Raw genomic sequence first — 13,476 nt, 5'->3', positions numbered from 1 at the left:
GTTTAGTGGTTAAGAGCAGGTGCACTCTAATCTGGAGAACCGGGTTTGATTCCCCACTCTGCCACTCCAATGTGGAGAACCAGTTTGATCCCCACGCTCTGTCGCCGGAGACTTATCTGGCGAACTAGATTAGCTTGTGTACTCCAACACATGTTAGCTGGGTGACCTTGGGCTAGTCACAGTTCTTCAGAGCTCTCTCAAAGGGTGTTTGTTGTGAGGGAAGGAAGAGGTTTTGCCAGGGCTTGCTGGAATGTCCTGCCACAGGAAGGAAAGGGAGATAGTAATCCCTTCGCTGTACCAGCTGTCTTCTTTAGCTTCTTCTGGCCTGTTTCTTCTTCCTCTTAACACCATTGTGGCTTCCAGCTGTGTGTAGCTTCTTTGTGCCTTCTCCTTCTCCTTCTTCTCCTTCTCCTTCTTCTTCTTCTGCTGCTGCTGCTGCTGCCTTTTCCTAGCATGATTGTCTTTTCCAGTGAGTCCTGTCTTCTCATCCTATGACCAAAGTGTCATAGCTTCAGTTTAGTCAAACAGCTTCTAGGGGAGAGTTGAGAGCTTAAGTGACACCTAGAGCATCCTTGTATCTGTGTCTTTTGGTGGTCCACGATATCCATGAAACTCTCCCTACAAGAGCATCACAGTGTGAAAGCGCTGAGCCTTAAGGGCACAAGGCACAGCCCAGTGAAATCCAGTATTAAAAAATTAGAGGGTTTTGCTCCAAGTCATAAAACTCAGGTCCACCTTAATGCCTCCAAGAGGATGTGTCTAGTGATTTCTAAACCTCCAGCATTTTTTTCCTGTTGTTATCTTAAGCATGACCAGTAGCAAGAGATCTAAAGCTGTACTCAAGTGGAGGAATTCAGATTATTTATAGAACCTTGGCTTCTGTCAAGATTCCCTTCTGTTTGCTCTTTTTGTGGCGATCTTTCTCTGGCAGAGAGCAGAGGTGGAAAAAATGGAACTGATTTAGTGCAGGGCCCTGTAAAGCCTGTGATCTTCCTGCTCAAGTGCAGAAAAGAAACAATCGTTTTACTGTCTTTCACGTGCTCTGGATCTCTGTTTTGCTGTTCTTTAAAGAAAATAATAAATTGCTAGTCCGTAAGACAGTGAAGATTCGAAAGGGTATGGTGGCCTTATCTGAGAAGCCAAGCAGGTAGAGATGAGATAGCTCTTGTTGGCAGAGTGACTAACAATAGAAACAGTGTGCAACCTGATTAATGTGCAGATAAATGTTTATTAAGGAACCACCATACTTGATAGTAAAGAGGAGGGGCAGAGAGACTCCCAGACCTGCTCCAACAACTCTGACTGTTAGAGGGAAGAAGGGAGGGAGTCTTCCATTTTCTGGGTGCCTCTTTGTCCCCCACCCCCAGTTTTAAAAATGAGAATAAATTATACAGATTTGGGTGTGCTTTGTTTTTGTGTTTTTATGCAGATGTGGGTGTGGGTTGTTTTTGCTTTGTCAGTGGGATTCTTTTTTGATGCAAGAGTTTTGCACAGAAGCGTTCTCTCCACCTTCATTTCACAACAGCCCTGTGGGGAGGTACTTTAGGTGTCAACCAACCAGCTTCCATGGCAGAAGCAGGATATGCTCCCAGGTTCTAATTTGACAGTCTAACCACTCTGCCATGTGTATTTTCCATGTGTCTATGCCTAGGCTTCCAGTGTATCACTCAGATCCTAGCTGGACAACCAGTAATGAGAGCCTGCGTGGTGCAGTGGTTAAGAGCAGGTGGATTCTAATCTGGAGAATCGGGTTTGATTCCCCACTCCTCCATCTGAATGGCCGAGGCTTATCTGGTGGACCAGGAATGTTTCAGCACTCTCTTACACATTCCTGCTGGGTGACCTGGAGGCTATTAGTCACAGTTCTCTCAGAATCCTCTCGGCCCGCCTGCCTCCCAAAGGTGTCTGTTGTGGGGAGGAGGAAGGGAGAAAGGAAACTGTAAGCGCCACGCTTGAGTCTCTTTACAGAAGAGAAAGATGGGGTATAAATCCAAACTCTTCTTCTTCTAATGTTGCAAGGGAAGGAATAATAGAAGAAGGTTAACCTCTCAAAAGAGAGGGCCCAGTAGCTCAATTCTGGCTCTCTGGAAGCCCGGCTGAATAATCCTGAGCAAATGGGAGATGGCTTTGGCTTCTCAGCGAAAAAGAGAAATCTTTCCGTACATGTCCTAAGATATGCAGCTTTTAGCAATTGACCTTGGACTTTGCATTAAGCTGCATGGCAAAGTGAGGGGGGCAGGGCGGGGCATTCCAATGATGCACCAAATTCACATTTTTTTTCAAAAATACAACGGATGAAGGCTAGATATGAAAAAAGACAATATATGTTAAACAAGGTAGTGTTTATATCTTAAGACAAACAAATTTTTAAAACACATCCTCACATGTACCTGTATTGAATATGACACAGAAATGTCAGAGTCATTTTAAATAACCACAGCAATATGAATATGCTTGGGAAAAAATTCTGGGGGTGGGGGATCTGTTCTAAGAAGATCAAATTAAGTATACCTGTCATAAAAATATATTCCTCTGTCCATCCTATAACTAGCTCTCTGAGCAGAGGTGGGAGGAGTTTTATATCTATTTCGGTATGGAACAATTTCGCCTAGGAAGGAATTCTTGTGCCTTAAATCCCTGTTGCAAAAATGACTGTTAAGGGTGTAAGGACAGTCCTGCAGCGTCCATCTCAAGTCCACTTTGAGGCTTCATAAAGGTAGAGAAACGCAGGGTATAAATCCAGACTCTTTTCTTCTACGTCAGTGGTTCTCAACCTTCCTAATGCCGTAACCCTTTAACACAGTTCCCCTAACATTTGTATCCATTTTACAGATGGAGAACTACTGATGAAGAAGTAGTAGAAACGACCCATGTGAAAGTGTCGTTTCAATCTAAAGGGAGCGACCTACAGGTTGAGAACCGCTGTTCTATGTTTTTATCCTGCCTTTCCTCACCAAGGAACAAAGAGCTCCATGCATAGTTTCCCCTTCTACAACAACCCTGCAAAGGACATCAGACTGAGAGTTAAAAACTGCTCCGAGATGATCCACTACGCCATGCTGTGTTAGCCCAGTTTTAGATAGGCTACATCCATGCAGGACTGCATTATGGCCCCTTCCGAACATGAAGAATAATGCACTTTCAATACATATTCAGTGCACTTTGCAGCTGGGTTTTACTGTGCGGAATAGCAAAATCCACTTGGAAACGATTGTGAAAGTGGATTGAAAGTGCATTATTCTGCATGTGCGGAAGGGACCATTGTGCTGCCTTTGCACTGCAACAATCACGCACACTCAAATATCCCAGGGCAGATGAGCCGATACAGGTGGTGATACAGGTTTGCCAGCTCCAGGTTGAAAAAATGTTGAGCTCGTGGGGGGGGGGGTTGGGGGGGGGTATCCTAGTAGAGGGGGCTTATGAGTGAGCTTTAATGCCATAGAGTCCACCCTCCAAAGAAGCTCTGTTCTCCAGGGGAATTGATCCCTGAAGGTAAGTTGACATTCCAGAATTCCACGCGTGACCTGAAATTGGCAGTCCTAGCGGTGAATTATTGCAATAGTGCACAGGTGTCAAACTTGCGACCTTCGAGATGTTCATGAACTACATTTCCCATCAGCCCTTGCCAGTATAGCCAATGCTCAGGTTGGGAGGAACTGATGGGAATTGTGGATTCATGGTATCTGGAAAACGCGGTTGATATCGTCACAACCGTAACCCAAACCGTAACCCATACCAAGGAGGTATGAATGCAGCTGAATATCTGGAGAACCACAAGGCAAATTTAGAAGGACCAGACATTTTTCCTGGATGCTCATCTAGTATAAGCCCTATTTCAGATTTCAAGGCAGCATTAAAGAGGTGCGGTTTATGTTCTGTAAACCCAGTGGACTCAATACAGCACATTCTTCTTGTCAATTGTCAATTTCATTCTATTCCACGTAACATCTATTTACTTCCACTTCTCAAAGCAAAAAATGGATTGTCTATGGTCCATGTAGTGCCCTATCTATTGAACGATCTTTCTCCCGAGATAACTAACAAAAGTTGCCACTTTTGTAGCTGAAGTGGTAAATGAAAGAGGACAGCTTTCTAATTGATCTGATTTTAACTAGTCTGATTTTAACTATTTCAAGAATGCAGTCGTATATTTTTTATAAGCTTTGCACTTCTCTTTCTTAAATTCTCTTTCGTTTTATTGGATATTTTAATATTCCAGTATTCGATCCTTATGGTTGAAATATAATGTTTTTACATTATATTTTTACAGGAGCAGCAGTGGCGTAGGAGGTTAAGAGCTCGTGTATCTAATCTGGAGGAACCGGGTTTGATTCCCAGCTCTGCCACCTGAGCTGTGGAGGCTTATCTGGGGAATTCGGATTAGCCTGTACACTCCCACACTCCCACACACGCCAGCTGGGTGACCTTGGGCTAGTCACAGCTTTTCAGAGCTCTCTCAGCCCCACCCACCTCACAGGGTGTTTGTTGTGAGGGGGGGGGGAGGGAAAGGAGATTGTAAGCCCCTTTGAGTCTCCTGCAGGAGAGAAAGGGGGGATATAAATCCAAACTCTTCTTCTTCTTCTACATATGACATGCCTAATAAAGGTCCTATGGTATTGTACAGTGATCCCCAAACTACGGCCCGGGGGCCAAATGTGGCCCCCTGAAGGCATTTATCCGGCCCGCCAGGCATGGCGGCGATGGCTCCATTCATGTGCAGTGGGGGCTCGAGGGAGAGGAGGAACCCATTGCTTGGCTGTTGATTGCAGTGCATTGATGGCACCCCCAAATCTCCATGAATTTTCTGACCCAGAGTTGGAAACCTTACATGTGGCAATGCCTGCTCCGCCTTTCCCTCTCGGCTACTCCATGTGTTGCTCTCAGGCTTTCTGTTCCGCCTCACTCCCATTGGCATCAGCCAGGCTGGTGAGGTGCTCACTGGCTGCTAGGGAGAACAGAACGCAGGAAGATACCTGATCCTGGGGTAGATGGAATGCTTCATTGGGAAAGTGCTGCTTTTTGTTTTTTTTTTTACAGGGAAGGTATTCCACAGCCCCAACAATATTTGGAGCCCACCCTGTACTTGACATACTTTGGTCACTGTTCTAAAATAATTCACTTGACAGAAAGGCTGAAAGGTGAAATCAAACATTTTACAATCATTTTGTGCATAGGAATTTGTTCATAGTTTTTTTTTTAGTCCGGCCCTCCAACAGTCTGAGGGACGATGTATTGTCGAAGGCTTTCACGGCCGGAATCACTTGGGTGCTGTGTGGTTTCCGGGCTGTATGGCCGTGTTCTAGCAGCATTCTCTCCTGACGTTTCACCTGCATCTGTGGCTGGCATAGATGCCAGCCACAGATGCAGGCGAAACGTCAGGAGAGAATGCTGCTAGAACACGGCCATACAGCCCGGAAACCACACAGCACCCAAGTCTGAGGGACAGTGAACTGGCCCCCTGTTTAAAAAGTTTGGGGACCCCTGGTATTGTATAAGCCTCATTCCCACACATATTTCATTGGTAGTAGTTGTCCTTCTGAACTTCAACACACTCTGGACCTAAAGCTGGAAAGTGCTTGAGCATTTATGTAAAACTCTGGAATAAGTCTCAGTCGCTGACTGGAAACACCAGGAAGCTGGCAAAGAGGGATCAAGTCAGACTGTCAGTAAATTTGGCCCCCGGACCTCTATTGTGTAGTGAAGCAACGAACGATCCTGCCCCTGTGGACCCAGATTGCCGTCAGACTTTGAGAAAACAGCAATATTCAGGATGCATTAATAACCCTCATTTTCTCCAACCGAACAATCCTTTTAATGCACGCTTCGCTCTGGAAGTCCATCGCTGGGAATTGACAGAGCGGCTCGCTTCTCACTTGCAAAGCAACGGGAGGCTTTTGTCCCACAACGGGCCTTTATTCCCTTGCTGTAATCCTCAGAACAAAACGGCAGTTGGCTGATATTATTCTCACATCAGCATATCTCATGAACTAGACCAAGGGTATGGCTGATGGATGTGCAGTTTACGGCAAAGCAATAATGATAGCATACTGCTAAATCAGCATGGTGTAGTGGAGAAGAGCAGGTGCTCTCTGACCTGGAGGACAAGGTTTGATTCCCTGCTCTGCCACTTGAGCTGTGGAGGCTTATCTGGGGAACTAGATTAGCTTGTGCACTCTGACACAACCCAGCTGGGTGACCTTGGGCTTGTTACAGTTCTCCTGAGCTCTCTCAGCCCCACCTACCTCACAGGGTGTTTGCTGTGAGTGGGGAAGGGAAAGGAGTTTGTAAGCCCTTTGAGTATCCTTACAGGAGAGCAAGGGGCAGTGGTGTAGCTCCAATGGGGTTGAGTGGGGCGCGATGCCCCAGGCAGAGAAGTGGAGGGGGTGTAGCAGTTGCGTATTTGCCTAGAGGAGTGTCCCCCAGTGGAGGGCGCAAAAATTTCAGGTTCGTTTGTGTGTGTTTTTGTATTTTTTAGTGTTTTTTCCGTTTTTGGCCTGCAGGGGGTGCAGTTTTTAGGCTAGTAGCATCAGAATTTGACGGATATTTTAGGACACCCTCCTGATGATAACACAGAAGTTAGGTGAGGTTTGGTTCAGGGGGTCCAATGTTATGGACTGCCAAATGGGGTGCCCCCATCCCCCATTATTTCCAATGGGAGCTAATAGGAGATGGGAGCTACACATTTGAAGGTCCATAACTTTGGACCACCTGAACCAAACTTCACCAAACCTGGGTGGTATCATCAGGAAAGTCTCCTAAAGATACCCTGAAAGTTTGGTGCTGCCAGCTTAACAATTGCACCCCTGACAACAGGCACACTCCAAATTTCCCCAGATTCTCCTTTTAAATCCACCTGCTTCGGCATGAACTTAAAGGGAGAATGTGAGGTCCCCAGTTTAAACATTGAAAGTGATACTGTTTCAGGGTGGGGAAGAATCCATCCCAAAACAGCATCACTTTCAATGTTGTTTTAACTGGGGACCCCAGATTCTCCCATTAAGGTGGATTTAAAAGAATAATCTGGGCTCTCTAGTTTAAACACCATTGAAAGTGATGCTGTTTGGGGGTGGATTCCACTGGTGGCGTTTTGTGAGAGATGGTGCTGACATTTGTTTGGTAAATGTTTTGCTGGGGTGATTTGTGAGAGATTTACAGGCTTGATACCCATTTGCACTGGGTTGGAGCTGTTTCTCAGGCTAACAACCTACCTCATAGGGTTGGTATGAGGACAAAATTAGGAAAGAGAGTTGGTGAAGAGAGAGACATGTATGCTTTGCTGGGGGTGGGAGGTGTTTTGTGAGCTGGTGAAAAAAACCATTGTTTGGCGTGGTGGGGGGAGCGTGGCCGCTCATATGGGGGGGGGCAAAATCAGGTTTTGTCCCCTGCCTCCAGTTTGCCTAGATACACCTCTGGGGTGTGGTGTGGCGTTCTGGGGCGGGGGTGGATGGCGCTGTTGTAGGGGCGCAGGGTGCACGCCCTGGGCGCAGTTCCCATTGGCTCTGCCTCTGGAAAGGGTGGGGGATATAAATCCAACTCTTCTTGTTCTTCTTCTATTATACACAGTCGTGATGGGAAAAATGCATACATAAAATACATACCCCTATGACAGTGTCAAAAAGATAATACCCCTTGGCCAGAGCCCCTAGGCGTCAGCCTGCTGTAAGTGTCAAACTCTCAGCCCTCCAGATGTTATGGACTACAGTGCCCATCATCCCCGATGATGGGAACTGTAGTCCATAACATCTGGAGGGCCGCGAGTTTGACACCTGTGCTATAGCTCAATCCAGCACTGGGCCCAGTTCAGGTTTACCAGAGCGCTTCTTATCATCCTTTTACGCGCACGGGGAAAGGAAGCGGCAGAGACCGCTTCTTCTGTTGGATTTCCGCCTGCAAGTCGCCTACTTGGGGAAGTCTTCGAAACCCGGCAGGGGTGGGTGGGTGGCTGGCTGGGGGCAGAAGCTCTCCCGGCTGCGGCGCCCGCCCAGGAACGCACCGGCGAAAAGGTCACGCTGCCGCGGGGGAGAGAGCGAAGAAGCCGAGCCGCCCGCGGAGGGGAGGCCTCGGCTGTCCCCGCGGGGGTTCGGCGAGAGGGCAACGGAGGCGCTGTGGAAGGCAAGGCAAGGCAAGGCAAGGCGAGCCGAGCGGGGGCGGCGGCAGCACTTGCCTGGCCGTCGGGGGGCGGGAGCGCGCAGGCAAGGCTGGGGCGCTCTCGGAGGCGCAGCGCCAGGAGGACCTTCCGACGGGCAGCCGAGGCGCGAGCGGGTGAGCTGCGCAGGAGGAGCCAGAGGGAAGGGCCAGGCAGGCGGGGACGGGTCCTTCCTCCTCTCCCGTCCCGGAGGGGGGGGGGCGGAAAGGGACGGTGGGGAGGGGCGTCCTCCACCCCCCTCCATCCCTCTCCATCCCTACCCCCCTCACACCCCACCGGGGCTTGGCGCGCGCGGCCGGGAGCGCCTCTCGACGGCAGCCCAGCTTGTGCCCTGAGCTGCCGGTCGGCTTTCCAAATATAGCACGTGTGTTCTGCCGGAGGGGGGGGGGGCTTCTGCACGCCCCCGGCCCGCCCCCGGCGCCTCGCTCCTCTCGATGGGGAGGGGGCTCGCTTGCCTTGACCCGCCTGACTTAGCTTTCGCTTGGGAGGTGCTGAAGTGTTTGCGGGGGGGTGGGGGTGGGCGGGCGGCGGTCTGCTTTTTTTCCTGGTGTGCTTTTTGGAAAAGGAGTTTTACAACTGCAGGCTCTGGAGGGGGGAGTGTATGGCAGAGAGGTGTGGCACTTTCAGACCGTTCCGGGGCTTGGGGCACAGTTGCGAGCCTACCCCGTCAGCGTGGTGTCGTGGTTAAGAGCAGGTGGATTCTAATCTGGAGAACCAGGTTTGATTCCCCACTCTTCCACCTGAGTGGCAGAGGCTTATCCGGTGAACCGGACGCGTTTCCGCACTCCTACGTTCCTGCTGGGTGACTTTGGGCTAGTCACAGTTCTCTCAGAACTCTCTCAGCCTTACCTGCCTCACGAGGTGACTGCTGTGGGGAGAGGCAGGGAAAGGAGCTTGGAGGCCACCTTGAATCTCCTCACAGGAGAGAAAGGGGGGGGGGATATAAATCCTAGCTCTTTCTGATCAAGCCCATGTTTCTAGTATTACAGAGTTGGAAGAGACCACAAGAGCCATCAAGTCCAACCCCCTGCCATGCAGGAACACACGATCGAAACACTCCTGACAGATGGCCACACAGCCTCTGTTTAAAACCCTTCCAAGAAGGTCATGCTGCTGACTACCAGTGTGCTGTGGGGTAAACTGCGGAGGAGAGAACCATGCGTGCTTCCTTGAGCTTCTTGGAAGGAAGGGGAAGGGAAGAATCCGTGCCCCTGAGGGTTGGCTTGTCCAGTGCTGTGAGCCTGTGGCCATTGGGGAACGGAAGTGTGGCAAAGTGGGCGAAAGGAGCTGAATGTGCACAGGAGAGGTCGAGCCCACATGGTGGATTTCTCAACTGCTGGCTTTTGGCACCGTGTCTGTACCTGCAGCAAAGGCTGTTGGGCACTGAGCGTGAGTTTTCCTGACCGTCGTGGCCCTGTACAAATGCTGGGGATGATGCGTTCTGTTTTAGTATTGAACTGGGGTGTTTTTTTTTTAATTAATGCAATCTTGGTATCTCCTTCCAGCTTCTGGAGCAAGGCTATCCATATGTGCACAGACTTAGTCCAGGTTTCAAGAGAACATAAGAGCTGGGAATTCTCTGGCTGTTCTTTGGCTTCTTTGGCAACGGCTGACCCAGCACACATGTACTCAAGGTCACCTAAAGTCTATTAATTAATTCTGCATTGCCCCTTAATTTCTGCTCTTGAGATCAGAGTAATGAAGAAGTAGGCCTTCCCAACATGTGATTATGGATGAAATGGAGACTCTGTTCTGGGACTCTGTGCAGGTGCAGGTGCGAACATCCCCTGAGCTGATTGGTACAAACTGTAGATTCTGTATTTGGAATATCAGGTCTGTCCAGACTGTACTGAAGGAATGAATGGAGTTTATTTGCATATGGCCACAGGATGTGGCAGGATGGCTGATCTGGAACGACCCCAGTTGTGCACGGCTTGTAACTGGTGGGTTTGATGGACAACTGCTCTATCAGAAATTTATATCACCCTGTGGCTAGCTGTGGAATCTTTTCCAGTGTGGTGTAGTGGCTAAGAGAGAGCCAGCATGGTGTAGTGCAGTGATGGCCGAGTGCCCAAGACGGAGTCCAAGACCCGCTTATTTATCGCAAAGTGCCAACATGGCAATTTAACCTGAATACTGAGGTTTTCATTTAGAAAAAACGGTTGGCTCCAAGGCGTGCATTACTCGGGAGTAAGCTTGGTGGTAGTCAGTGGCTTTGCTTTGAAGCAACCGTGCAACTCTTCCAACGGGTGAATCACGACCCTAGGAGGGTTTACTCAGAAGCAAGCCCCATTGCCAGCAACCGAGCTTACTCCCAGGTAAAGGATCGCGCTTTAGTTCTTTGCATAAAAATCAGTGGGGTTTCACAGCACTTAACAGGGTTACCTACACTGCTTCCCAAAACTAGATCTTAGGTTTAATGCTAATAATCGAGCTGCGGCCTAGGCCAGCCTAGATGTGTGGGGGTGGGTGGGGACAACTCTGTTTGCACGTGCCCACAGAGAGGGCTCTGAGTGCCATCTCTGGCACCCATGCCATAGGTTCGCCACCACTGGTGTAGTGGTTAAGGTCAGGTGCACTCTACTCTGGAGAACCAGGTTGATTCCCCACTCTGCCACTTGAGCTGTGGAGGCTTATCTGGTGAACCAGATTAGCTTGTGCACTTCAACACACGCCAACTGGGTGACCATGGGCTAGTCACAGTTCTCCGGAGGACTGTCTGCCTCACCCACCTCACAGGGTGTTTGCTGTAAGGGGGCGGGAAGGGAAAAGAGATTGTAAGCCCCTTTGAGTTTTCTTACAGGAGAGAAAGGGGGGATATAAATCCAAACTCCCCTCCCCTCCCCTCTCCTCTCCTCCCCTCAGATGCCAGAACTTTGAAGAAAGTACTTGGGAGGTCCATTCATAATACCATGAATGGTTTTCACCTGGGCAAGCTGAGAAACAGGTAGGCAGGCCTCTTGCTGTGCCATTATCAGCCCCACCTGCTGCCTTGGATGCTTCAGTGTGGTGGTTCTTCCACTGTAGGAAGGCCCGCTGTTTCCAAAGTGTGAAGCATAATCTTCACACTTACAGCATGACCCCTTCTTTGCCGGCCTGGAATGCTCCTGGTCAGCAGGACCGTTGATGTCTTGCTCTCTGTCCCTGCCAAAGCACAGTCCTCACACTGGTATAGAAGTTCACTTGGGCCTTTGAGAGCTCCGCTGGAATAAAATCTGTGAGGAACAATGGGATTCGTTTCAAAAGCCTGATTTTAAATGTAGACTTTGGAAAGGCAGAAGAACTGGTCCGTGGGACTTTGCATTTGCACAGCTTCTCGTTAGAACGGCATGCCGCACATGCCAAGCAACAGCGTGTGCTAAGTTCAAAGGCCGAAGTCTGGTAGTCTGCGTGGGTGGTGGCTGGAAGTCCAGCTTAGCACAAGTAGCGGCTGCGCTTGAATAACTGGTCCTGTTTAAATGAAATGTTGTGCAGTGGTGACCTAGACCCCTTCTGCACTTGCAGAATAATGCACTTTCAATCCACTTTCACAATTGTTTGCAAGTGGATTTTGCTATTCCGCTCAGCTGCAGAGTGCAGTGAAAGTGAATTGAAAGTGCATTATTTGGTATGTGTGGAAGAGGAAGAAGAGTTGGATTTATATTCCCCCTTTCTCTCCTGTAGGAGACTCAAAGGGGCTTACAATCTCCTTTCCCTCCCCACCCCCCACAATAAACACTCTGTGCGGTAGGTTGGGCTGAGAGAGCTCAGAAGAACTGTGACTAGCCCAAGGTCACCCAGCTGGCGTGTGTTGGAGTGTTGGAAGAGACCCTAACCGCCATCTAGTGGTGAAATTGGTGTCCAAATGAGAGATGACCAGGGGCTTTTTTGGCCAGAGTATCCCTCCCTTGGGCAGCCACTTTCTATGCAATGAGTTTGCTCCTTTAAAATGGCATCATGTACGTGCCCAGTGTACAGGTTTCCAGGGTGACTGCTGTAGGGAAGGAGCCATCTTGCCCACCTGTACCACCGTCAAGCAACTGCTCTAGGAAGCCTACAGCCATAGACGCCTGCTTCTCCTCATGGAGGAGTAGGTGGCTGTTGATGGAGTTGTTAAGGGGGTGACTAACCTGAAGCATGATGGGGATTAACTTAGCCTTTCCCCCTCAGATGTTGAAAGCACTCGGCTCTCCCAGCAGGAGAGCGTTGTGTATTCAAACCCCACTTCTATAGAACTCCAGGGATTCCTTTTGCTACTGGGATTAAATTCCCCGCAACTGCGTAGGGGGATGCAAAGGAGAGAACGTGAGGTTTAGGAAGAGAGGAAAACTGCTGTAATTTTTACATGGAGAGTTAATACAGTTTGCTGACAAAGAAGCAAGGAACAATGGAAGTCACTGTGGTCGTTGAATCAAATATAACAAATGGGGTGGGGGGGGGAGTGTGAAAATAGTGTGAAAAGAATCCTTCCTTTAATGCACGGATGCCCATCTCAAAGAGCTCCAGTCACCATCCTCTAGATGCCAAATAACTTTCTTTGTAATTTCCCCATAAATAATGTCAATTTCATTTTAATCCTTCAAACGTCAGTTCTTCAGTCTCCTTCCTGATTTGTTACCCCTCCCCCCTCTCCCCCCTTCTCCCCCTCTCCCCCCCAAAAGTGATTTAGTGCCTGGAGAAAGAAAATGCTCATGGGATTGGGATGCGTGGGTGGGAAGGCTTTAAAAGGAGATCTGCAGTCGAAATCCTCTTGCAGCTCTCCACCTGTCTCTGAAGACCTGCCTTGGCCAGGTATTCATCGACTGACCCCGAGCCCTCAGATTGAAAAGCCCATAGAAAAGAGGTTGATGCTTAGGTTCTGACATCTTCAGAACTGGCAAACCCTTCTTTCTAGGCTCTTTTCTAACTTCAGGTCCACCTCTGTATTCTGTGATCCATCTTGACTCTTGGCAAAAAAAAAAGGTAAGTGATAAAATACATAAATACCTCACATTGCACTCTTCCTGCTGTTTTCTTGTGGCTCTCCAAAGGTAATCCAGCATGTCTGATGTGGACCATGGGGATTTATCTATGTATTTTGAGCATTTATATCCTGCCTTTCTACAAAAGGGCACCACGATACCAGAGGCGTATCTAGGGAAAATGTAGCCCGGTGCAAAATCTGCATCCCCCCTGTATGGGCAGCCACCCTCCTCCACCACGACCAAGCAACTCTTTTTGCACCAGGTCTTGACGTTAGTGTACGGACCCAGGGAGTAGGAGGAGGGGTGTGGGGGCGGTTTTCCACTCCCCATGTGACTAAATGGCCACAGTCTGGGGACATTTGACCCCTTATGTCCCTCCGAGTGGTA

At 49.1% G+C, this 13,476-nt stretch overlaps 1 protein-coding gene across 1 annotated transcript in view; it reads left to right on the top strand.

Annotated features, from left to right (window-relative positions):
- Positions 1-8,148: 8,148 nt before the first annotated feature.
- Positions 8,149-13,476, top strand: part of NOS1 (nitric oxide synthase 1) — a 211,668-nt gene continuing 206,340 nt past the window's right edge. Inside the window, exon 1 of the mRNA XM_048514672.1 lies at positions 8,149-8,262. The gene's annotated coding sequence lies outside the window, so the exon portion shown is untranslated. The remainder of the gene's footprint in view (positions 8,263-13,476) is intronic.

The sequence above is a fragment of the Sphaerodactylus townsendi genome, linkage group LG13 (assembly GCF_021028975.2).
Source record: "Sphaerodactylus townsendi isolate TG3544 linkage group LG13, MPM_Stown_v2.3, whole genome shotgun sequence".
Classification (NCBI taxonomy): Eukaryota; Metazoa; Chordata; class Lepidosauria; order Squamata; family Sphaerodactylidae; genus Sphaerodactylus; species Sphaerodactylus townsendi.
Note: the sequence above shows the minus strand (reverse complement) of the source record. Positions and strands in the feature narration are given on the sequence as shown.